This window comes from Ylistrum balloti, unplaced genomic scaffold, assembly GCF_031769215.1.
Source record: "Ylistrum balloti isolate Yb309-2 unplaced genomic scaffold, AGI_CSIRO_Ybal_v1 Utg371768, whole genome shotgun sequence".
In the NCBI taxonomy this organism is placed as follows: domain Eukaryota; kingdom Metazoa; phylum Mollusca; class Bivalvia; order Pectinida; family Pectinidae; genus Ylistrum; species Ylistrum balloti.
In genome coordinates this window covers 71,206-96,078 of record NW_026782885.1, presented here as the reverse complement: position 1 = coordinate 96,078, position 24,873 = coordinate 71,206, and the positions used below count along the sequence as shown (strand labels likewise).

The following is a 24,873-nucleotide window of genomic DNA, read 5'->3' as shown; positions in this document are numbered from 1 at the left end:
TTTACACTGACATACACACATACCCTCCCACCTTTACACTGACATACACACATACCCTCCCACCTTTACACTGACATACACACATATCCTCCCACCTTTACACTGACATACACACATACCCTCCCACATTTACACTGACATACACACATACCCTCCCAACTTTACACTGACATACACACATACCCTCCCACCTTTACACTGACATACACACATACCCTCCCACCTTTACACTGACATACACACATACCCTCCCAACTTTACACTGACATACACACATACCCTCCCACCTTTACACTGACATACACACATATCCTCCCACCTTTACACTGACATACACACATATCCTCCCACCTTTACACTGACATACACACATACCCTCCCACCTTTACACTGACATACACACATACCCTCCCACCTTTACACTGACATACACACATACCCTCCCACCTTTACACTGACATACACACATACCCTCCCACCTTTACACTGACATACACACATACCCTCCCACCTTTACACTGACATACACACTATCCCTCCCACCTTTACACTGACATACACACATACCCTCCCACCTTTACACTGACATACACACTATCCCTCCCACCTTTACACTGACATACACACACACCTACCTCATACACACACTCCCCTTCTGTATCCCAACCCCCACATGTCCACACAACCTTTCCTAACCCCACATACCCCTCCAGTCCCACCCCCTTGTACACACTCCCCTTTCCCAACCCTTAAATCCAACCTGAACACCCCAATTCCCACCAATTTTCACATTTCCAGATCCCCCACCCCACCTATTCACATTCCTTTCCTCTTCTGGCTCCGCCCTGCTCCCAAGCCCCACCCCACAATAACACACATGCCCCCTTCCTTTGAACACATTGACCCCCTCACCCTCCCATTTATAACTACTAACACTGCTATCCTGTCTTCCCTAAGACTAACCAGAACTTTTACAATAACATGTCAAAGATAGTAAAAGTACACAGTCCAAGTTCGGCCTGGGTCCATTATTCAAAGTATAATCAGCTTCATTAGAAATTGATTCCAAATTTTTCCGGCATCAAAGTTTCAAATCTGGTACTATATTTCTATACCAAAATAAAATATACAAAGTTATGAATAATCCTTTATTGGAAATGAATACTAAAAACATAATTACATTATTATTAGAAATGAAGCAATTGATTATTGATACAAAATGTTTGGAAAGCTGACAAAACTTTTGATGGCCTTCGTGCTTATCATTGTAACAGCTGTAAGCCACAAGTTACCCCCTGTTCTTCCTGGCCTGGTGTATGGCAAACATGTCTTCCAGAGTTATTGGTTTAATAACTTGAGATTTGGACAGAGGAATATCTTTTTTCTTTCTATCTTTTATTTTGACACAATTTATGAGAATTATATATTGGTGTGCCCAAATAGCAGGTATAGTAATTTTTTTTTCTCTGTTTGAGATTTTGTAACACATTTTGTACATTTTTTTGTATATCGCTTAAACAAAATCTATTTGAAATTGATTAATATTGATTTTAATTTTTGTTTTTATCTCTGTGTTTTTTTCTAGTCAGATTGATTTCAGTGACATCAATTTTAATGAAAGACAAAATCACCATGTTCATGACATGTGAAATGTACTTGTACCTTATGTGTGTTTCAAGATGTGAATGAATTTTATGGTAAATATCTTTAGGGGAAAAAATAAACTTCATCAGTGATGAACTTTTTGTTCATCATATATAGATAGCATGGAATTGGAATTTTAGTTATCCAAAATAATTTTTTGAAAAAAAAGAAAAACTATAGCGACGTACCTATTTTAAAAACTCAAATTTTTTAATGTCTACTTAAAAATCGAGATTTAAAAGAGGAAAATTTGATGTTTTGCTATAAAAAATTAAATTTTAATAAGTTGTTAACTTTGAAGTGCTTCAGGAAACCAGGTGCTGTAAAATACTGTTTCAATGATAATTGCAAAGCAGTTGAAAGGTATTGTGAAAGTGATAAGAAATGAATTATGAATTGTGATATTATCATAAGGAGCATGTTTCATTTTTGTAATCATTCTCAATCTGTAAGTCAGCATTAGGGTTTGTAATTGTTTTGTAACAATGAAGATACCGGTTTCTTTTCTGAGGCATAAAACATCCTCACTCTCTAAATGTGGTTCTCAGGATGCAAAATTTTAAAGTTTGGGTAATATTTCACCAAAATAATTGAAGACACATGTGATTTTTTTAAAAATGAAAACTCAACTATTTAGATTGAATGGAGTTGCCTCCCCTTGATAACCAGAAAATTATCAACCAATGGTGAAGAGGTAGTGACTGAAGCTGTTGGATAGAGAATCCTAATTTTATATATTCTATTCTTTTTGTTTGATCAAAAGACAATCCCCCTTACACATTTGATGAAACAAATTTCAATTCTTTTTCAGCTGAGTATTTGTTAACTGTGTGTAAATTGTTTTCAGATTGAGCTGACCAGGAAACCAGTTATCCAGTGTGGGCACCAAACAGTCATGTGGTTATCTTGACCAGTGACGGTTGTGTGAATGGACCAATCAGCATTCTCTACCTTTTCCTACTTGTAGCCTTGGTTACCGAAGCGTTGTCATGATTAAGGTAAGCCTACATAGGTTTTATTTTTCAGAGAGACAAATTAAAAAAAGAAAATTTCCTGTTAGTTTGGATTACAATGGGTTTTTTTTTGAGTTTGCATTTGAACAAGGGTTCTGATGTATCGTGATCGGTTTAAATTACATTTTTTATGTATCGGTTGTTACACTGGATGTATGTAGTGTTATCCATATACTATCTAACAAAGTTATTTCATCACAGGCTGGTTTTGTTATTTGGTGTCAAAACCAGAATATCTCATTTTAGCCACATCATTTTTTGGAGTTGAAGAAAAAGGAATTTAACAAATGTAATACAACAACATCTCAACTGAAATTTGCAAGTTAAATATTCACAACTCAATCCTTAGGCAAAGATATCTGAAATTTGACACTGTTGAGAAAAATCACTAATATTGTTAACTCTTTCATCCCTAAACACCAAATGTGGACTTGTCCAACTCAAAGGATAGAAGAATCCATTACTTATATAGGGCTAATAGGTTATATATATTGATGAAAATTATTTGAAAGTATTGTCGAACAGAAGTTTTTATAAGTTATAAATAACAAATTTTAAGTTATACATTAATTGTAATTTTTCATTTTTTATGGAGAATATATGTTGTGTATTTTTATGTCTGATATTATGTCTTCAAATTCTCGTTGAATTTTGATCCGACATTTGATAAATTGCAGATCTATCAAATAATTTGTTTTCTGATTGGTTCAATGGCAAACAGATGGAAACGACTTGACTGAATCTTAGGTTTAATATCTTAGGTTTGAAATTTTTTTAGCTGAACCTCTCAAACCTAAGATTCAATCAAGTTATTTTGATCCTTTTGAGAGGTCCAGCTGCTGACTTTAAACCTTTGATTCTGTCAAGTTACTTCCATCCTTTTGAGAGGTCCAGCTGCTGACTTTAAACATAAGATTCAATCAAGTCATGATACATTCTTGTCATATATTATTAGGTGAAGATCCTGATATATTTATTTATTTATTTATCTATTTATTTATTATTGAATTGTGTTAGATATCGACGGAATATTCCAGGAATGATTATATCTGCTAAACAAACTTCATACCAAAATGGCCCCTGTACAATTTATTTCCATGAACAGCATCCTTATTATTGTCATATCTGTCAGGAATGTTAAATTTTGAATCAACTTCTGTCCAATATTTAGGACAGCAGAATTGGTTTCTTGCCGGACATTGATTCAATCTCAAATAACTATTGAAGACATTTCTTAGCTCTTAACAATATACAATTGGTCTTGACATATATCTTAAATTGCATTGTCTGTTGTTAAGCTTTAATAGGAAAAAATAGAATCTGTAGATAAGAGAAAGCAGTAATAACTATTGGTGTTATGTCTGGAAATGCATTTTTATCGTGATAAGGTCCAATAGTCATCCCTGATATTGTAAAAACCACTCAGATAAGAACCATCGTTACTTGTATGATTGATTAATTTGAGATAAGGACCTTCTGTGATTTTTATTAGGTATTGTTTCAAAGTAAGAACCATCAGTGATAGTATCTGAGGTTTTATCACTATTAATATTAGAACCATCAGCCATATTACCAGAGTTTTTATTAATATTAGAACCATCAGTGATATTACCAGAGATTTTATCAAAGTAAAAACCATCAGTGATATTACCAGAGATTTCATCACTATTAATATTAGAACCATCAGTGATATTACCAGAGATTTTATCACTATTAATATTAGAACCATCAGCCATATTACCAGAGATTTCATCAAAGTAAAAACCATCAGTGATATTACCAGAGATTTCATCACTATTAATATTAGAACCATCAGTGATATTACCAGAGATTTCATCAAAGTAAAAACCATCAGTGATATTACCAGAGATTTTATCACTATTAATATTAGAACCATCAGTGATATTATCAGAGATTTCATCACTATTGATATTAGAACCATCAGTGATATTACCAGAGATTTCATCAAAGTAAAAACCATCAGTGATATTACCAGAGATTTCATCACTATTGATATTAGAACCATCAGTGATATTACCAGAGATTTTATCACTATTAATATTAGAACCATCAGCCATATTACCAGAGATTTCATCAAAGTAAAAACCATCAGTGATATTACCAGAGATTTCATCACTATTAATATTAGAACCATCAGTGATATTACCAGAGATTTCATCAAAGTAAAAACCATCAGTGATATTATCAATAAAAGAACCAGAGATTTTTATTACCAGAGGTTTTTATCTATTATGGACAACAGCGATATCATCAGGCCCTGGTCAAGATTAAAGGGTCAAAGATCATGCTTGACCACAATGGAGAATTTATATATAAGTTACCTTGTACATTACTTGGATAATAACCAGCATCCCCTTTAAAGAAAGAACAAATATTTACAAGCTCTGCATTGGATCTGACCACCAACGATGTTCAGTATTTTTACAAGCTAACATACCATTGCTAACATTTTATTAATAATTTTATAGAAATTTCGTAATTAGTGTCTATCTTTCTAGGACACAGTATTAATCCCCTGTATTATGTAAGCAGCCTTTTAGGCTACTGTATAAAATTTGTAATTTAGCATCTGGAATGGACGGGTGAGATTTATGGGAGTAAAAAACGCATGTACAAATAGTAAAGCATGAAAAGGGAAATATTTACACAAAGAACCAGATCGTTTGTGCATATTTAGAACTTCTTTTAAGGCTTTTGGGAGCCAATAATGGGCCTCATTCCTAATTGAAGAAATTATTTCAGATTTAAGCCAACTCCCTGAACAATCACAAAAAATCCATCCCAATTTACAAATTTTCCAAAAATTCTTCCAAAACATCAAGAAACATGAAAAATAATGCTCATCATTGTTGTTAAGATGTTTGCTTTTTCAGTAGATACAAACGTTTTTGATATTTTAATTTTTTGTGATTATAAGTATAACCTAAATACAACAATATACCAGCTGCACCTCGTAAACTACTGGATTTCAGTGCTAAGTTCAGTGATACTTACTAGCTATAATCCTTATACATTTATAGCTTTGTGTAATTTATGGAAAATTATGCCTATTTAAGAACAGTAGAGGAGGGAGTATCAACTCTCCTAAAATGGCTGATACGTTCCCGACCCTTTAATAAGCCCAGGGAGCCTTAACACCAAACTAGAATTCATAGTAAAGGGCGATTGGATTAATACAGGGACGTCTCATTTATTTGTATTTTTTCTGAAAAAATTAAGAAATGGATGGGCTTATTACAAGGAATGGCCTTATTGCTGAATCCACTACAGTATAAATCATTTTATTGCTTTGCCTTGATGGTTCTTAACATAAAGTTTAGCATTTAAAGGGGGCCGTCTCAATATACTTTTTTCAGCTTTTATAAGGAACCATCTCAAAATACTATTTGTGTGTGAAATGTTGGTCCTTAAATTTTAACAACAGGCTTGTTTTCACACCAAGGTTGTATTCATTGAAAGTTGAGCTGCTAAGACAGGGAAGTATCTCATTCTATATTTTCTGTGTGTAACGATGGTCCTTAACTTTTTTCCATTGTCAATGTTAAGATGGATTTTACCAGTAATTACATTGTGTGTCGCCATCCTGACTTTTAAGCCGCAGGGAGGACGGATGATCAGCGCCTGTCAAATTAACGACATCGGAATTGCATGTTTCCCGATTCATGATTGAGATGCTGTCATCTTCAATTCAAATCGCATCATTTGTATCGCGATATATTTTCATCTGGGAATTTTTCCTTGAGAAGGAAAAAGAGATAAGATGACGCTCTACAGGGCAGCTTTCAAATTAGACTTTATTGTGTAGTATTGTACTTAAAGATTTGACAGAACAATTATAGAATGTCTCTTTGGTTATCATATCACAGCTTTATTTACTTTACAACAACTGTGAAACAAGCTATGTTCTAACTTATATCAATCATATTTGTTGGCCCCATGTAAGTCTGTGGAGGATCTTACTGTGGGAGGAAACTGGAATACCTGGGGATAACCCATCAGGTAGGTGACCTCATAGCTTTCCCCATCTGCTCAGGTAACTGAACCTCAGATGCCTAGGTGAAAGGCAACAGAGTGTGTTACCACTGCAGATCCCAACCATTATTTTTAAATCCGACTTTCAGTTTTCTTTACACATGTAAGTACTTCATTGGTTCACATTCTATTTGTCAAGTTTGCATTGATACTAATTATAAATTCCATATGAAATCAGTTCTGTATTTAAAATCATCTCTATATATTTCATATAAAGACTCCCTTGGTCACTCACAGTCCTCTCTATTTTGAGATTAATCAAATATACAAAATGGCGGACAGGTGGCCATCTTGGATTTTAGCAATTGAAGTTTATTTTTTCCTATATCTTGAGAAGTCCTGGATTGATCTTTTTCAAATTTCATTGGCACATTTCCCTTGGTCCTTAGAAGCAGCCTTTTAGTTTTGAGACTGGTCAGAAAAACAAGATAGCGGACAGGTGGTCATTTTCCATTTAGACATTTTTAATTTGTTATCACTCTCTCTGGTGAAGAACTGAATAGATCATTCTCATATGTTGCTTTCCCTTGGTCTGTAGTAATGCCCTTTTCAATTTTGAGATTGATAAAAAATGCAAACTGGCCGACAGCTTCGCTGCAATCTTGTATTTTTACACGAACTCAGTTATCAGTATCTCTGCTGAAGTACCTGATGGGTCTTTCTCAAATTTCATATATAGCTTTTTTTTGTCACGTGTAATGCCCTTTCAGTTTTGAAATAGTTAAAAAATTAAAATGGCTGACAGGTGACCATCTTGGATATTGACCGTTATAATTTGTTATTATTTAGAGATACTGGATGGTGTTCAGTGTTGATGAAAGCTGTATTTGATTTTAATGCTTTTATGACCGTAAACGTCATTGAAGTTGAAAAAAAAATTCAGTGGATACTAAAAAAAACTATCTTCTTTGCTTATAAACCAGTTTCCAAAAGGTTTGAAACAAATGGTTTATCAAGATGATGAACTAAAGTAAAACTTCTCATAAAGATATCAGATCTGTGATCCACTCAGCTGGAGTGCGAGACTGTAGGTCTTTCAACTAAAACTGCACACGCAACAGTTGATTTTGCAAGTATTGATTTCAGAGCTTTAGAGAGGCACTGACAATCACATAAAAACACCTGTTACTGGCATACTGTCGTAATTTGTAAAATAATTATACTTTGAAAAAAAATTGAAATTTTCTTTTCCTTAATTGACGTCTCGTGTTCAGGAAGATACATCTCTTCTTTAACAAAAATAAACAATTTCTCTGCTTACTTGAATTTGTCAGACGAGTTGTGTTTATTTCAGGAAGGGTATTTGTTATGTAGTTAGAATTTTTAATGCATGTCAGAAGATCTGTACTTAATAGTGAAGAGTAAAAAGATTGCTTTCCATTGTAAATGGAGATACGTGAATTCTATTTACTTCAATATCTTCGATTTCTTTTCCTGCATGTGCTTATCAGTAATGAGTTCTTCACTCTCAAGGGAATTCAAGATTGTTGGTTAAGTACAATATGCATCACTTGTATGTGAAGAGTCTGAACTGCAATGCCCTTATCCTTAGATTTTTACATTAACCCTATTCTTAAAAAAAAAAAAAAAAATGAAAGCTAAGACCCTAGAAAGTATTTGGTGACCTTCACCACTTGTTCTATACAAAATGACCTTGACATTACAAATTGATGTTATAGCTCTACAATATATATATGACATGGAATTCCATGAGGCTTTAAATACAGATGGAATCAATTATGAACAACAACAACACACTTGCAGTTGCCAAAATAACATAGAAGATGTCATTAATTTTCAGCATTGAAAACTTGATCAACGCAAATTAGTGAATATATGTAGAGTAGATATCACTCTATTTATACAGTAGATATAACCCTGTATACAGTAGATGTAACCCTGTATACAGTAGATATAACCCTGTATACAGTAGATATAACCCCCTGTATACTGTAGATATAACCCTGTATACAGAAGATATAACCCTGTATACAGTAGATATAACCCTGTATACAGTAGATATAACCCTGTATACAGAAAGTATAACCCAGTATACAGTAGATATAACCCTGTATACAGTAGATATAACCCTGTATACAGTAGATATAACCCTGTATACAGTAGATATAACCCACCCTGTATACAGTAGATATGAAAACTGAATTGGTTACTTAAATTTTTAGTTTTTGATATAAAGAAAAAAAACCCACTTTTTTTGTCAGAAGATGAATGTTTAATGTAAATATGATATATTGGTAATTTTATCTTGATTGAACGGAATTTTCCTTTATGACGATGATGTCAGCCATCGACTATATATACACTATGAAATGTCTTTCGTAAGAATTACAATTCAGACCCGTTTGTATCTTATTTGCCAAGATGGGAGTTGATTCCTCCTGGTATTATTTATTAGAATACCTGTTCAAGCCTACCCAGTATCATACCCAGGTGTATGTAATTCTCTTCCTGTGGTCGTCATTGTTCTTCAGAGATTTGGTGAATTAATGCGTGAAATGATTAACATTAACTATTGTTCTTGTTGGCACGTTCTGGGTACGTTTGCACATTAAAAAAAAATGTGCAATTGTTGTCGAGCAAGACTACAGATATTTTAGGTGTACTTATTGACAACTGTGGAGAGATAAGACGTCTCTCTAAGTGCTGGAGGTTACGTCTGGAGTTCAAGTTTACTTAGAAACTGTAATACATCAACACAGGGAACCAAATGACTGACAGATTGGAAGGACAGGATGGAACGTATTTCTGTAAAACCCATGGAAAAGTACAGGCATACATATCTCATTTAGGATCTAGTCATGTGATTTTTTTTCCTAACGGACTTTAAACATTGACTTTTAAATATTGAACTCATTTACTTAACAACTGAAGAAAAATTTACAAATGAAAATACTCTCAGCTTACAAATGTAACGAAAGGCCAATTCTACACAGGTATTCATTAATATCGCAGACATCAGTCTCTTGACAGTTTGAGAATTTTTTTAATTTTAAGGTTCATATCTGTGCTGTGTGACATTCGTGTTAAGGAGATGAGGTAACCTTGCAAAATATATGTAGACATTTATAATATACAGTGTTAATGCTTGATTAACAGGAAATTTTTTCAATCTATCATCATTCCTGCCTTATATATAAATAGATGCCTACAGATGCAGGGAAAAGAACCTGTGTAGAACTGGTGTTCATTTAGTTTTATAAACCTTTGACTGTGAAACTTATGACGTACACAGGTTCAAATTTGATCTTTATTTTTCAAAAGTTTTTAAAATGATGAGGAGGAGGCTCATGGTGCATGGACCTTGCCTGATGATAAGTTTTCTATCTCTACATATGTCTGGTTGTGGGTTCTATATCGAGGTCTGATAGGAAATAAAATAGCTTGCTCCAACCGTCTTGATCAAACCATCGTCTGGCAATGACCATTAGCCCTTGGTGACCGCCAGTTGATAGAGTGGAGGACCTTAAATAATACCTTTACTAGGGGTTTCTTTGTTTGATAAACTTTCCTCCAGACCATATTTGTCAGTAAACCTGAAATACTTGCCTTTACAGAATCAATACTTGTATATAATCATGGATTCCCAGTTAGACGTAAACTGTATATGCTATTCCTGATTGTCTGTGGTCCATGTCTTGTCTCCCACTTACAAGTATATGTTATTGCGAATGTCTGTCATCCAATGTCTTGTCTGCTTTTCAATCTCATTATAATTTTCTCTTTCAATACCGATACCACAAATAGTGACCAATTATTAGTCTTTCCTGTCATTCCATCCATCCTTCCATGTTCGTCCATGCAATATCTTGGTTATAGAATCTGCAATTTGTGCCCGTTATTACCTTAATGCTAAAAAACTGAAAAACAAAATATATGGTATCTGTAACATAGACATCGTATATTCATTATAGGTCACTGTGGCCTTACTTTTTCTGGTTCGTTGATTTTGTTAACATGCTTTGTAGTAACTAATTGATGTTAGCTAATTTATGTGATTAGTTTTTTAGTCTGGTGAGTTCCAATTTATTTTTTGGAACAGGAAGTAAAGGAACATTATATTGTAAACTTTAGGTGTTATCTACATTTTACCTGATATGTGTCTTTCTCTCTGGTCAGAGGTGAGAATTCGTTGGATTTATACTTGTAAGTACAATCAAGTTGATCTAATTATGCCTTCATATGTAATAGTATCTGTTTGATGTAAATTTCAAGTATTCTTACAAAACTAGGTATGATGCCACCTTAACTACAGACATTTTGTAAAAGGTGGTATATATCCTTAACTCTAATCCAGAGTTCAAATTCAAGGGAGATAATTCTTACAGTTAGACTGATCACAGGTTATTTTATAAAGGTAGCTTGTAAAGTAGAAAGCATGGACTATTCTGGCTGTGGTTTTGTATTCATAGATATGTCATTTCACAGACGGTAGTTTTATTATTTACTTTAAAATATTGTGACCGGAAATTTAAAAGAAATCATTGAGTCTTATATATAACATAGGTATTGTGCTGCGAGTCATTGATGTTATGCTAGGCCTGATTCAAGCACAGGGTTGTTGACATTGCAATTTAGATATGGAAACCACAGCAGGTCAATATTTACATGGAACTATTCACAAACCCTCTGTCAATTTAATTTCTTATTTTGGATTGTAAAATTGTCCTCACTGTAATAGGAGTAAGTTGTTTTCAGGTCATAATTGGCTAAGATGTATGGTATTTCGGCTGTAAAGAAACAAGATTTTTATATCTTGACACCAATATAAGGTTGGAAACCTTGTATATTCAGTGTGACATATTTGCCTTTGCTTTTCTGTACGTGTAATAAGCTTATAACTGCTATTAAGCCCACCCAACGTTTTGAGTACCATTTTTTTGTCTTTAAAAGAGGTTTTATGTACAGACATCTTCACCCTTTTCCATTTTAAGACTTTATCTATCAATCTATCTATAAGGTTTTGACAGCCTATTTGAAGGTCTGTTAAATTTTAATGGTCTAAATTTTCTGTCATAGATTGACAATTTCAAACGTGTAGCCATCTTTGTATTTCTGTTACATTTTGATAATATTCTGTTTATCAGTTTACAAGATTTTTACAATATTTTGTTTTTTTTTTTTTGTCCTGTACCCTTTGACAAATCTGTCACACTCTGTCAATATTTTATGTTTTTTTTAAAAGTTTGAAAATTGTATTGATTAAAATATCGTAGTGAAATTCATATTAACAAAGTGGTGACCACAATAGAACAGTGTTTAGATCCTTGCACATTACGACTTTAAGGCGTCAGATTCAGGATTAAGGGTTTGATGATTCGAACCAGGAGTGATTTGTATTTTTTTTAAGAAGTGAAGATCATAGATAGTACTGTGCTGTCATGGATGTGTCCTTCCATGACAAAGACCCTTTAACCCAATCAAACAGGATTCTGCGGCAGGCCTTCAGCATGGTGTTCAGAAAGGTAACCACCAGCTACTTCAAAGGGAATCTGCCCCTAAATGACCCTGTATTTTTTTTAAGAAGAAATTAATTTTTGTGTTTAATGTTACTGTAGAATTATACGGTTCTTTACTGTAGGTAATTACCAAACTTCCATTTACTGCCATCTGTTACTTTTATTTTGAAGTCTGATAAGTTCTATCATGAATTGCATGTTTTCTCAGCAGTAGTGTATGTGTACTTTGACATATTCTTGTCAGTCCCACTTTAGTTTTGAATAAATGTAATCTCCTTTGACAATAAAGATAAATTCCCAACAGATATGAGTCGTATTTTCTTGTGAAAAGTATATCTAAATATACATCAGCTCCTATACCAACAAAGGCGTTAAATTTCAAAGTGTAAATAATTCAATGTTTTTCTTGACCTGGTTTTTATACATATATTAAAGCTAGTAGCTTTATGTTATATTGCCTTTTGTAAAAACCAATTGTCAGGTTCTGTCTTTTGAGAAAATGGAATTTATTTTGTCTGTCATGATAAACATTGACTCTTTGTACATATAATGATCACTTGAACACCCTGTTGGAAGTGATATGTGAAGTGATGAAGCGTATAATGATTTCTCCAGGGTTTTAGTTGTCCTTGTACTAAGGTGTTCAGAGCGTTATTAGCTTTAACAATGATTAATTTGAATTTTCAAAATGTGAATTTTAAGAAGTTTCTGCAATTTTTGTTTTTATTTTTTAACATTTGTTAGTAATCTCTATGTATACATGTAGTTCATGATTTTGAATAATTTTGATTTGATTAAAAAAAAAATTATGATAATAAAAATTCTTGTCATTAAGCTGACAGAGCTTTACACAAATGGCTCCATGTTTCATTGTTTAACACGTAATTCAATATCTGTGTATATTATATACTACTTTCTAAATTATATCAAGTCAACAAGTATTGCATTGTACAAGAAAGAAATCCTATAAAAGATCTGAACGAAATTATTAAATGTGCATACGTGGCCTATTTCATTCTCTTTCCTTACAAAGTCATTTGTTTACAGCAGAAAATTACTTCCTTTTTTTTTTGTTTGTTTGAAGGTCAGACTTTACAAAAATTACATGAAGAGGTTGATGTCATGCGGTTCTAAAATATTGTGTAACTTGTTAATGTGGACGTCCTTATGTATGACTCTAGTTTGCCTTAGAAATGTTTAAATTGTGCCAATTTTTTTGCAAGGCCTTGACATTTTTTTCTATTTTTAGATAACATGAAAGAGTAAACAAATATTAGAAAACACTGTATTGGATATCAACATAAACAAGGTTTACTGATTTGATACAGGTTTTTCTGTCTAGCTGAAGCTTGATTTATGTATATTTTCAGAAACTTAATCTTTTTCACTAAACCACCTACTGGTAACAACTATGTGATGATAGTCATATATTTCATTGCTTGTTGAAAGAAAGTATGTAAGCCTTGATGTACCAACCTTACAATAAGCCCAGGGCTCCAACTCAGAAACTCCGACTAAAAGTATTGGAAGTGGGCTTATCACAGAACAATGATCTTAGCGGACCAAAACATTTCTTACTCAGAGTAGTAATATCTGTGGGCTGAATGCAGATTTTTTTTGTCATTTTTATCACTTCTTCAGCTGTACTGATGAAACTTTGTACATATGCATGTGGACTTACATGTACAAGAACAAAGAATTTAAACCAATTACGATCCTTCCTGTCTTTCTGGTGGCCATCCTCCATTAAGTATTTTCTTTTTATGAAAAACTTATTCTTTAGAGCTATATTCACTTTCACCATCAAGTTTGATAGAAAAGTTTGTGTTCAGTATTTACGTTTAAAACTTAGTCAGTAAATGAGGAGTAAAAATTGCGATGAAAAATGAAAATATCTTTCACCAGGTTTATGAAAAAAGAAGTTACTTTTCAGCTTTGATAAAAGACTGTCCAATGACAGTGACATGTTGATGTAAATTTGATCTCCCTGTTTGTGACAAATTGACCTGGTATTGAACTTATTTGATACTGTGTAGTGTACCACATACAAATATAATGTGTATGCCTTAGGCTTGTTGTTGTGGTTGTTTTGAACTCTTGTTTAGTCTGATAGCATGATATGATGAATAGGTGCTGTAGTTGGGTAACAGACAGTCAGTTCATCTGTTTTCAGAATAGATGATTACTTAGAAATGAAATTGATTCATGATGCAGTTTAAGTAAAATACAGTTTCAAGCTCTGGGTGACATGAAATGGACTTATAGATTCATAATGTGTCAAGTCACATGACGAAATAGATTTATGATAAGTCTTGGTCACATGATGAAATGGATTTCACAGATCTATAGATCACTCTAGGTCACATGATGAAATGGGTGGATTCTTGCCATTTTCCTTTAGGATATTGGCTGTGATATTAATTGAGTCATTTAAATTGTTGTGTTCCATAAACGATCGTTGACTTTTTGTGACCAATACACAAACAGCACAGGCTGCCAATACTCTGGTATACAGAGCTTGTTATTCTTTATAGTGTCAAAGTTTTTCAAAGATTAAAATATGTGATAATATATCTCTGGGATGAAATATATTTTGGTATGAAGTTGATTTAAATTTGTTTAAAATTGTTTGCTGTACTCTTATAAAAAATCATTATTTTCTAGCTGAAAATTTCAACTGTTTTGTTTGATTAATTTGTTATATTGTAAAGTTATCAATTTCTACTACTCTACTCTAATACTATTTTAATACATATCACTGTCATTTTTCCTTTAGTTTTGTTTTTTTATAAACTGAAATAGTTTCGACAAGGGAACGCCCCTTTAAGAAAATAAGTTCAGCTGACTTGTCACAAGTATTTTTTTTCTTTTGCAGCTGTTACAAAAATAAAATTGATACTGATAGTTGGTGATCTTGTCTTCATAGTAAATCAATGAATAAATTGAGGTAGCAAAGTAGAGCAGATTGTGATAGAAACAAAGTTCAATATCTTTTAGAATTTGTATGAATAGGTATTTATAATTTAATAATACATAATTTCAGTGATAGATAACAGATGAAAGAATGATACAGTTGCCGTTGTTCATCAGCACAATCTCTCAGCAAGATCATTGTAACTATTCAGATATTTCTTTACAGATAAATCTAACTGATTGTGTCATACATCATTGTCTGAAATTTTCTGACTACATATCAGAAAGCAGTAGGTTATCATCTTTCAGTAAGGATTATGGGTTATTTGATGAAGCAGCATGAAAAGGAATTAAATTTTGACAGTGATAATTATATTCTAAAACATATTGAATATTAAATTTCTATTAGAAAGATTTTTAAGACGTTGGCTCAAGCAGAAATCATATATATGCATTTTATGGTAAAACTTGTTTCGCTGAAGCAGAATATAATCACTGAAAAAAATGTGTAGCATACATCTTCAAATCTACGCCAATACACTGGTGTTATGTGTAAGGTAGCATATAACCTTAACTCGAACACAGATCACAGGTATAATGTGTAAGGTAGCATATAACCTTAACTCTAACACAGATCACAGGTATAATGTGTAAGGTAGCATATAACCTTAACTCTAACACAGATCACAGGTATAATGTGTAAGGTAGCATATAACCTTAACTCTAACACAAATCACAGGTATAATGTGTAAGGTAGCATATAACCTTAACTCTAACACAAATCACAGGTATAATGTGTAAGGTAGCATATAACCTTAACTCTAACACAAATCACAGGTATAATGTGTAAGGTAGCATATAACCTTAACTCTAATACAAATTACAGGTATAATGTTTGAGGTAGTTATGCTTTAGAAACAAAATTAGATATTTGAAATCTCCTTATTGACCCCATAAGAAAATTTGTCCAGACATTTAAATTGATATAAAATTTCCTTTACACATGCAAATTAAAATCCTTTTGCATTGCTCTGCATGTTTGAAGTTGAGGCCTCCTGTGGAACATGTAGCGATCTCTTTGGTCCAAAGTGTCCCCTGTGTATTGTTCCAGTTTGTTTTTCATTCTCTCTTCTTCTTTGTGACATTAGTTTCTGTCCTCAGAACTTAAGTGCAAATTGACAACATTTTCAAGGGACGATGATATTTTTGTGTGAAGTGACACTGTAAGAAAACTGGTGTGGTAATCTAATTTGGACATGATGTACATTGTATTGTTATTAAGATACTATCTAATTTGGCAATGTGAAAGATCATTCAATCAATCAATCAATCAATCAATCAATCAATCAATTGGCCAGTCGATCAGAAGAAATTAAGAGAAATGAACATCTGACTTTTCTTTCATGTAATTGCAAACATTTGATTTCAGTTAGTTTATTCAAAGTCTTGTTTCAAAGAATTTAGAAAAAAAGTTCTTAGTGAAATTAGATAGTTTTCATATCCTATAGTATAAAAATGATGAGATGACTTGGTTGGCATATAAGGTCAGTTTATCTCTCATGAGTCTTCAGCTTCTGATATATATATAAGGCCTTACCGTCATTATGTGAACATCTGTACTTGACATCAATATTTGTATGTGTTAACACTACTGATATAACCCACCGTATTGACCCAGCAATTAACCCATGTCTGGTGATAAGCCCACTCACATTTATTCATTAGAAAAAATTTCCAACAAATTCTTTATCATTATCCTGTAATAAGCCCACCCCCTGACTTTGAATCAAGTTATATGTTTAACCCTGGATGTGGGCTTATTACAGAATAAATTCGATACAAGATGACAATATTTTCTCCTTCACAAAGAAATCATATTTTGGGTCTTGTACACAGTAATTGATTCAGAACTATTATAATTTGTTTTACAGATCTGAAATTTAAATGAAAAAGCCAGGATTGTTTGTTTGTTTCCTAAACAGCATAATTTCACTTTAAGTTTAGTTAAAGAGTTGTTGTGAGATAAAAAGGTTAGTTCTGTTTTTTTAGTATGCTTGACCCATTTTGAAATGTTTAGAAAGAGGTCCTGTATTTGGTTATTCTGTACATTTATAAGTATAAAATCTAGGCCTGTTGAGGTATTTCTGTATACTATTGGGATTAATTTAGCCTGAACAGCTACTTATACACACATGTGGCGTTTATAAGATAGGATGTTTAGTGTGTGAATGTAGGTATATATACTTATATTGGTGTGTACTGTGCCTAACAGAATTCTTAACTCTAATTATACCTGAACTGTGGTCTTGGAGTGTCTTGTAACTATTAATCGACCGTAATCTTTTGATTTTGAATTTTAGCCGAACTGTTGACTGGCTGTTTTAAAAAGTGCTGACTTTATTCTTTGAGGAGACTTTAATTACCAGCTATCACTTACAATTATATATTAGGGTGATGGTAATGAGAGCTGTCATCCTCGCATGGTGACAGTCGCGCTACCTCATCCCTAGGTGTATGTGAATCAGTCAGGTGTAAATCGGGCAGTGAAGCAAAGATATATTTCGGGGATGTAACTGACAGACGATGTAGCTTGGGATTATATACATCATGGCCAGGAATTTGTTACTGAATGGTGAGCTACGTGGAGGAGTTTATATCAACACTTATAAATAGGAGGTATTCATTGTTTAATTGCATTTTTAGTACAGCTGCTGATTTAAGACTACAGATGAGTCTGTGATATCACATGCCTACCTGAGGTATACATATTTTACTTTAGTGTCAGTTATAATGGCCTTGTTTTCATGTGACATCTCTCTACTCCCTGTAAGAGCTATTCAGGTCTCTTCTCTGGCGAGCAGGTGGTAGAGTTTCTACTGTATGTAGTAGCAGGTCAGCCCTCTACTCTGGCTCACAGCTGGTAGGGATTCTATTGTCTTTAGTAGCGGTAGGGTCTACTCAGGCCAGCTAATAGTACAGGCTCTATAGTCTGTGGTTCCAGTCTGATCTCTACCCTGATTAGCTGATGGTAGAGGTCCAACTCTCTTTAGTAGCGGTTGGGTCTACTCTGGCTAGTTTATCTGACTAGCTGATGGTAGATGTCCTACACTCTTTAGCAGCAGGTTAGGTCTCTATTCTAGCTTGTTGCGGGTACAGGGTCTGCTGTTTGTAGCAGCAGGTCAGGTCTCAGGTGTCTACTCTGGCTAGCAGCTGATTGGGGTTCTACTATCTGTTGTATCTGGTGTCTACTCTGGCTAGCAGCTGATTGGGGTTCTACTATCTGTTGTATCTGGTGTCTACTCTGGCTAGCAGCTGATTGGGGTTCTACTATCTGTTGTATCAGGTGTCTACTCTTGCTTGAAGCTGATTGGGGTTCTACTGTCTGTTGTGTCAGGTGTCTGGCTAGTAGATTTAGAGGATATTGGATGGATGGAACACCACCTGTCAATTGACCCAGATGTCAGTCCACATGTACCTACTACATTCCTGTAACTAGGATTCCACCATGTTGCACTGAGACAGCAGGCCAACCCTTTGTTCTAGCCTACATTAGTTAAGTGTGTTGATTATATACACATATTTATTCCCTGTATTAATTAGTGGAGAATTAGCTCCCCTCCTGGAAGTATGTCTTTATCATCATTATGGACTCCATATATAATCTGTAAACCCTCTCCTGTGAATTCTTCTTGTTTCATCTTATGTCCCCCTTCTCCAGACGCTGTCATGATTGAGCCACCATTTGGTCTATCATGAGCCTGAAGTCATATCCATCATATTTTAACAAGTATCCTTCACCATGTACATTGTGTAAAATCACTGTAAAAGATTTTCCTATTTAGCTTGTAAGCTTTCCTTAAGTCCTTTTCTCATATCTGTTTTGTGATTCTTTTTCCAACCCCTCTCTCTCCCCCTTTTTTTAACAGTTTCATGTCCACTATTACAGCCTCAAGTCTTCATTCTTGTTGACAGTATCTCCTTCAACCTCCTCCCCTCTTAATATTTTCTCAAATTTTCTTCCCTCCTGACAATATTTCCTCCAACCTACTTCTCTCGATCCTGATAAAATTTCCTTCATTCTCCATTCCTGACAATATATCCCCCAATAGCCTTCCCTCTTGACAATATTTCCTCCTCCTTCCCTCCTGACAATATTTCCCCCTCCTTCCCTCCTGACAATATTTCCTCCTCCTTCCCTCCTGACAATATTTCCTCCTCCTTCCCTCTTGACAATATTTCCCTCTCCTTTCCTCCTGACAATATTTCCCCCTCCTTCCCTCCTGACAATATATCCCCCAATATCCTTCCCTCCTAACAACATTTCTTCCTCCTTCTCTCCTGACAATATTTCACCCTCCTTCCCTCCAGACAATACTTCCTCCTCCTTTCCTCCTGACAATATATCCCCCAATATCCTTCCCTCCTAACAACATTTCTTCCTCCTTCTCTCTTGACAATATTTTCTCCTCCTTTCCTCCTGACAATATTTCCTCTTCTCTCCCTCCTGACAATATTTCTTCCTCCTTTTTTGATAATGTTTCTTCCTGCCTCATCCCTCTCAATAAGACGGTGTACATATTTAAGACAGACGTGTGCTCTCAGATGCTGATGTCAGCAAAAGGCTATTCGCTGTGTGTTTTCCTCGTGACATTTATAGCTTGCAAATGAAAAATGAATACTTGACATGAAATATAATTCATAATCTGTGTATCATTTTCTGAGAGAATGAATGTGATGGAAACTAATAATTTAGAAATTGTATCAACAATCCTAAAACAACAATTTTTTTTGTATCCGAATCACCAACTTCATGTAAATTTATTCATTACTTCAGTTGAACAGTGCGTGTAGTATATGTATATGCAGAGAAGTTGTGACAGCAGTGAGATACTAAACAAGTAATAGGCATATGTCACTCTGTCTGTGTATGTTATCAAAACCACTTCAATTCTTATGGAAATTAGGACTGCGTTCAACAGGACTCGGGTCAGCTAGAAGTTGCTGTTTACAGTGAAACATAATGATGACCTGTCATACGAGATCAAGGTCAATATTGATGACCAAGGTCAATGCAATGTCACGCTTTCTTTGTGATGTAACTCAGTATAGCAACATCAAACTATTTTAGTTACTTTGAAAAGTGATTATATGTATAATATCATGTGCATTGAAAGATCTGCATTTTCTTTTTATGTTAGGATATTGTTAAATGTTGACTTTTCTTTTTGTTAAGTTTGAAGTTTATTTCATTGGAATATTTCATTTAGTTGGAACCTACATTCTGTATTTTCATTGTGTATTTTCAAACGTCTTTATTTCCCCAAAAAATATTTCTAATTTTTCCCCAAAAAATATAATTTATTTTTCTGAAAATAAGTTTTTCTCTTGTAACTGTTTTTCCATTGTATTATTCTTTGTCCATTTCTTGTCTTTGTATTTTGTTGAAAGAAGAGAAATAATCTTGTGATGTGATTTGTCCAGTATAAACAAAAGTTACATGGTTTCCTATTTTCTGAACAATAAACTGACCTAAAGGTGGCCTGTCCCCTGTCTAATGCAACTGTAATGCAATTATCTTTTATTACAAGCACATTTTCTGACTTTGCGTTTGTGGTGATGTGTTGACCCCCTGGGCTTATTGTTGGATCTGTACAGTATTATGAACTGTTAAAATAATGTCTCGTCTCAATCTGAATTAAAAATGTTCTTCAGTAGATATATCTAGTGCTCAATATATACAGTTATTTTACTGAAGGACTTAAACATCACAAAACCAGGAATATATATTAATACATTTGGGTATCAATACTTTATTTGTCAGTCATCATGTGATGTCAGGAGTTAAATTGTCTATTTCAGTCCTATGTCATTTGATGGAAATGTCATGTAAACCATCGTAAAATTAATTCTACATACACATGGAAAATTAGCGGGCTTATAGTTCAGTTAAACATGGTCTCTGTCACTTAGTCAACAGAGCATGCTTCTTTCTATCAGTCCGTAGAACCATGGGTAGTCACGCTGGCGACATGGGTTAGATTCCTGTCAGCATAACCAGTAGAAATGTGCATTTTCCCTATGTCCTTTTACACATCTACATTTGTACAAATGAATCTCTAATGCTTTAAAGAAAAAAATATTCCAGTACGGTCTAGGAACAAAGTAGGTATTACCTTATCTACTTGAGTTCAAAGATCCGGGCTTATTACCAAACAACCCTGACTTATTACTGAAAACTATAAAGCTGGGATATATGTACTGGTAACTTTATTGACCAATTTTATTTCGTTTTGGTGACTGATGGAAGTTCGTGTACATTTTTTTTCTGTAGATAATCACCACCTCCTTTGTGTATTAAAATCTTATCTATCGTCACGTCTGTGTCGTGTCCAGATTTCTATGTTTGATGGACGTTAAAACAGATCAATAACTTGTATATCAGCTTTTTTCCTCTCCCACATGAGAAGCCTGCATTCGCTGAACATGTGTAACTTTATTGAGCCTGGGTCGCGTAAATGTAGATAAATTGTATATAATCGCTATATATATGTGAACACGCGGTGGCGAGAGCCTGGTATAATGTTCACTTGTAGTCTTTGTTGTGGATATCAGATTATTTCAAAGAGATTTTACAGATGATTCAGTATTTTGTACCAATTCCCCTCTTCTTCCTAGTTTGTTGTTGTCTTGTAACAAAAATGAGGTAAAATCTTTCACTATGTTAACTGGTTAATTGTTAATGTTCAATGTCACTCACGTACATTATATAACTACCCCAGGGAAGTTTAAACTCAAGATCTCGGTCTTTTCCCATTAACAAATAGCAGAAATAGAATTAAGTACGATTTAGCTTGGGGACCAACTTTTCATAATTCTGTCAAAAGTTTTCCCCAATTAGAGTTAGAATCTGTTTTGAAAACATCTTTTTTTTTAAGGCAGCTAGGAGACCTAGGCAGATAGGGGTGTGTAAAAGGCATTAGGGCTTGTTGGCTGGAGGATGGGGCAGAAAGTGTTTGGAGAAAATAGGGGTCTGGAGGCAGAGACAGAAAAATCTAACGGGATCTAATTTTGCAGGGTGTGATTTTAGAGGGTTCTTATTGCTATATCTGAGAATGTAATCAGGACATGAAAATCTGATACTGAGTAAGTTCAGTATTGAAGGAAAACTATGACTAATTATTGATAAAGAATGGAATGGTGAAGGGGATGAGATGAGGTCGTCTCTGGACAGGAAAGAAGGATGTTAAGGGTATATTGGAATGGTGAAGGGATGGGGTGAGGTCGTCTCTGGACAGGAGAGAAGGATGTTATGGGTATATTGGAATGGTGAAGGGGATTGGGGGAGGTCTGTGGACAGGAGAGAAGGATGTTATGGGTATATTAGAATGGTGAAGGGGATGGGGTGAGGTTGTCTGTGGACAGGAGAGAAGGGTGTTAAGGGTATATTGGAATGGTGAAGGGGATGGGGGGAGGTGACCTGAGGACAAGGGAGGAATGAAATGGAACAGAGAACGGTGAGATAAGGAGGCAGAATGTAAAGAGTAAAAGCGATGTGTATAGGGGCCATATTGGACTGGGGAGGGGGGCTAACTAAAAGGGGTTAGAAAGGTTGAAGTAGTATAATAGGCCAAAGGTGAGGTAGAAAAATGTCAGTGGGAGCAGAAAAATGCAGGATCTTGGAGGTATGAAGGGGCTTAAGTTTCTGGATGGGAGAGACAGATGGGCAGAAAAATTATGGTTCAGAGAAGGGATGAAAGACAGAGGAAAGTAGGGAGGAGTTAAGAGTGATTAATGAGAAATCCCATTAGCCCTCTACCTGCAGATTAGAAACAGTTACAGGAAACTTTGTTTTCTCTGATGTAATCAGGGTGCTCCAGTTCCCTGCTAACTCAAAGTAGCTGAAGCAATTAATGCCACTACAATACACTGTTATAGAAAAAATTCCCAAAATAGTACAAAACTTTGATCCCGATACACGATTTACCCCAACACTGCTGCCTTAATCACGGTGAGTTTTATGTTGTTTTGGACCAGTTTATTTTATGGAAAGGGCGTGTTTGTAAGCTGGGTCAGTCATATTCAATGATGTTTTTGTGGCAATGTTGTGTGATTTTCCAGTGGAAAGTATCAGGCTTAAACATAAAGATACCTTAGTGATACAAGGAACTAGAGAGGTCAAACAAGGTCATGGACTCAGTTTTTAGGGATGGGTATGATAGAGTTTTATACAGTACATTTGAGTTGGTACATAAATGTATATACAAAATACCTTTTCAAGTGAAGGACTATCAACAGGTTTCAGATCATATGTGTATAACGTCCTGTACCCGTGAGTAGCTCGAGCAACATCTGGGCCTCCGAGCTGCTGAACTCTCTCACTAGCTATTGATTAGGAAGTATGGGTTAGACTTTGTGCTGCAGTAGAAAAGTTCAGGATAAGATACTGTTAATCTGGTCTTTCATTCTTAATGTGTCATTGTGATCCCAGGCACTCCCGCTCTCCACTGCTTTGTCCTGGCTTTGTTTTAGTATCACGAAGGGGAGGTGACATTGCTTTTTGTTTTGAAAGTTTCGCCATCATTTAAATTTGAAATCGTTTTTTGAAAATGGAATACAACAACAGTTATTTCCAAATGGACTTTGTTTGACTTTTGAAGAAATTGTTTTGGAATTTTCTTCATGAATATGGAAAATAGCTGATAGGTATGTATTGTTTATCTATTTGTAAAAGATAAGATGTGAGTTGTATTCCCGACAGTTTGACACGTAGATGTTTGTTTGTTGTTAAAAGTTGTGTGTACATTGTTGTATAATATATAAAAAAAAAATAGGGAAAAACACAAAAAATTGTCCGATTTGTCTACAGATTTTAGAAATTAGTTGTAATATTAAACATATATTATCTGCTTTTAAGCTCATTTCTAACATTAAAATCTATTGCATATCAAATCTGAAATAGATATCATTTTAAACTGAAAATTATGAAAAAGTCCTTTTGATACGTAAATGATAGTCTGTGCCTGTGTTTTCACAAGAAATTGTGATGAATTTAATAAGTTATCTAATGGAATTTAAACTTTTTATGTTGAGTGAAAATTAAAATTTTATGCTTCAAAAGAACTTGATTAGCATATTTTAATTGTACTTATCAAAAATTGTTGAAAACCTCAAACAATTCTCATTTATAATTGAAAATTCTAAATTCTAGAGTCGAAATCAATGTAAAAAAAAAGTGGAACAAAATCCTATTTACCAGGTATATATAAAACAGGTTAGAAGATCTAATCTTTTCTAGATTAGCAGCTCACAGTTTCAAAATCTTTTTCATAGTGTGAAATTGAAATTAAGCAACAAAAAACACACCTGATAATGGTTGCACTGCCTATATATAATAAGCAAAACAAGCAAAAAAAACCCTTTACTTAATGTCTGTATTCAATAATTTTGATAACCACATTTCTCTTAGACTCTGAAAAGCATCAGGAACCACATTATCTCTTAATGTCATGTAATTATATTACCTGTTAATATCATATTCTGCTTATTATCATAATTTTCTCTTGGCAAATGTTGCATGATATTAATAAGATATTACCATATTTAAAAGAGATATGCACTTTAAGAACTCTTTTGTAGGCAATTCAAGAATCAGAATCTCTTTACAGTGTACAGATGTGATGTAAGATTTTCTGAATGTATCGAAAATGTGTCTATAAAGACCAGTGGGAGTTTCTTCTGTTTAAGAAGTTCTAAATGAAGATAGTTACAAACAA

The 24,873-nt window shown here is 34.1% G+C and overlaps 1 protein-coding gene across 1 annotated transcript in view; it reads left to right on the top strand.

Annotated features, from left to right (window-relative positions):
• LOC132563559 (arrestin domain-containing protein 2-like) overlaps positions 1-24,873 on the top strand; it is an 81,457-nt gene that overhangs the window by 16,208 nt on the left and 40,376 nt on the right. The window contains exon 2 of the mRNA XM_060228299.1: positions 2,492-2,642. The gene's annotated coding sequence lies outside the window, so the exon portion shown is untranslated. The remainder of the gene's footprint in view (positions 1-2,491; positions 2,643-24,873) is intronic.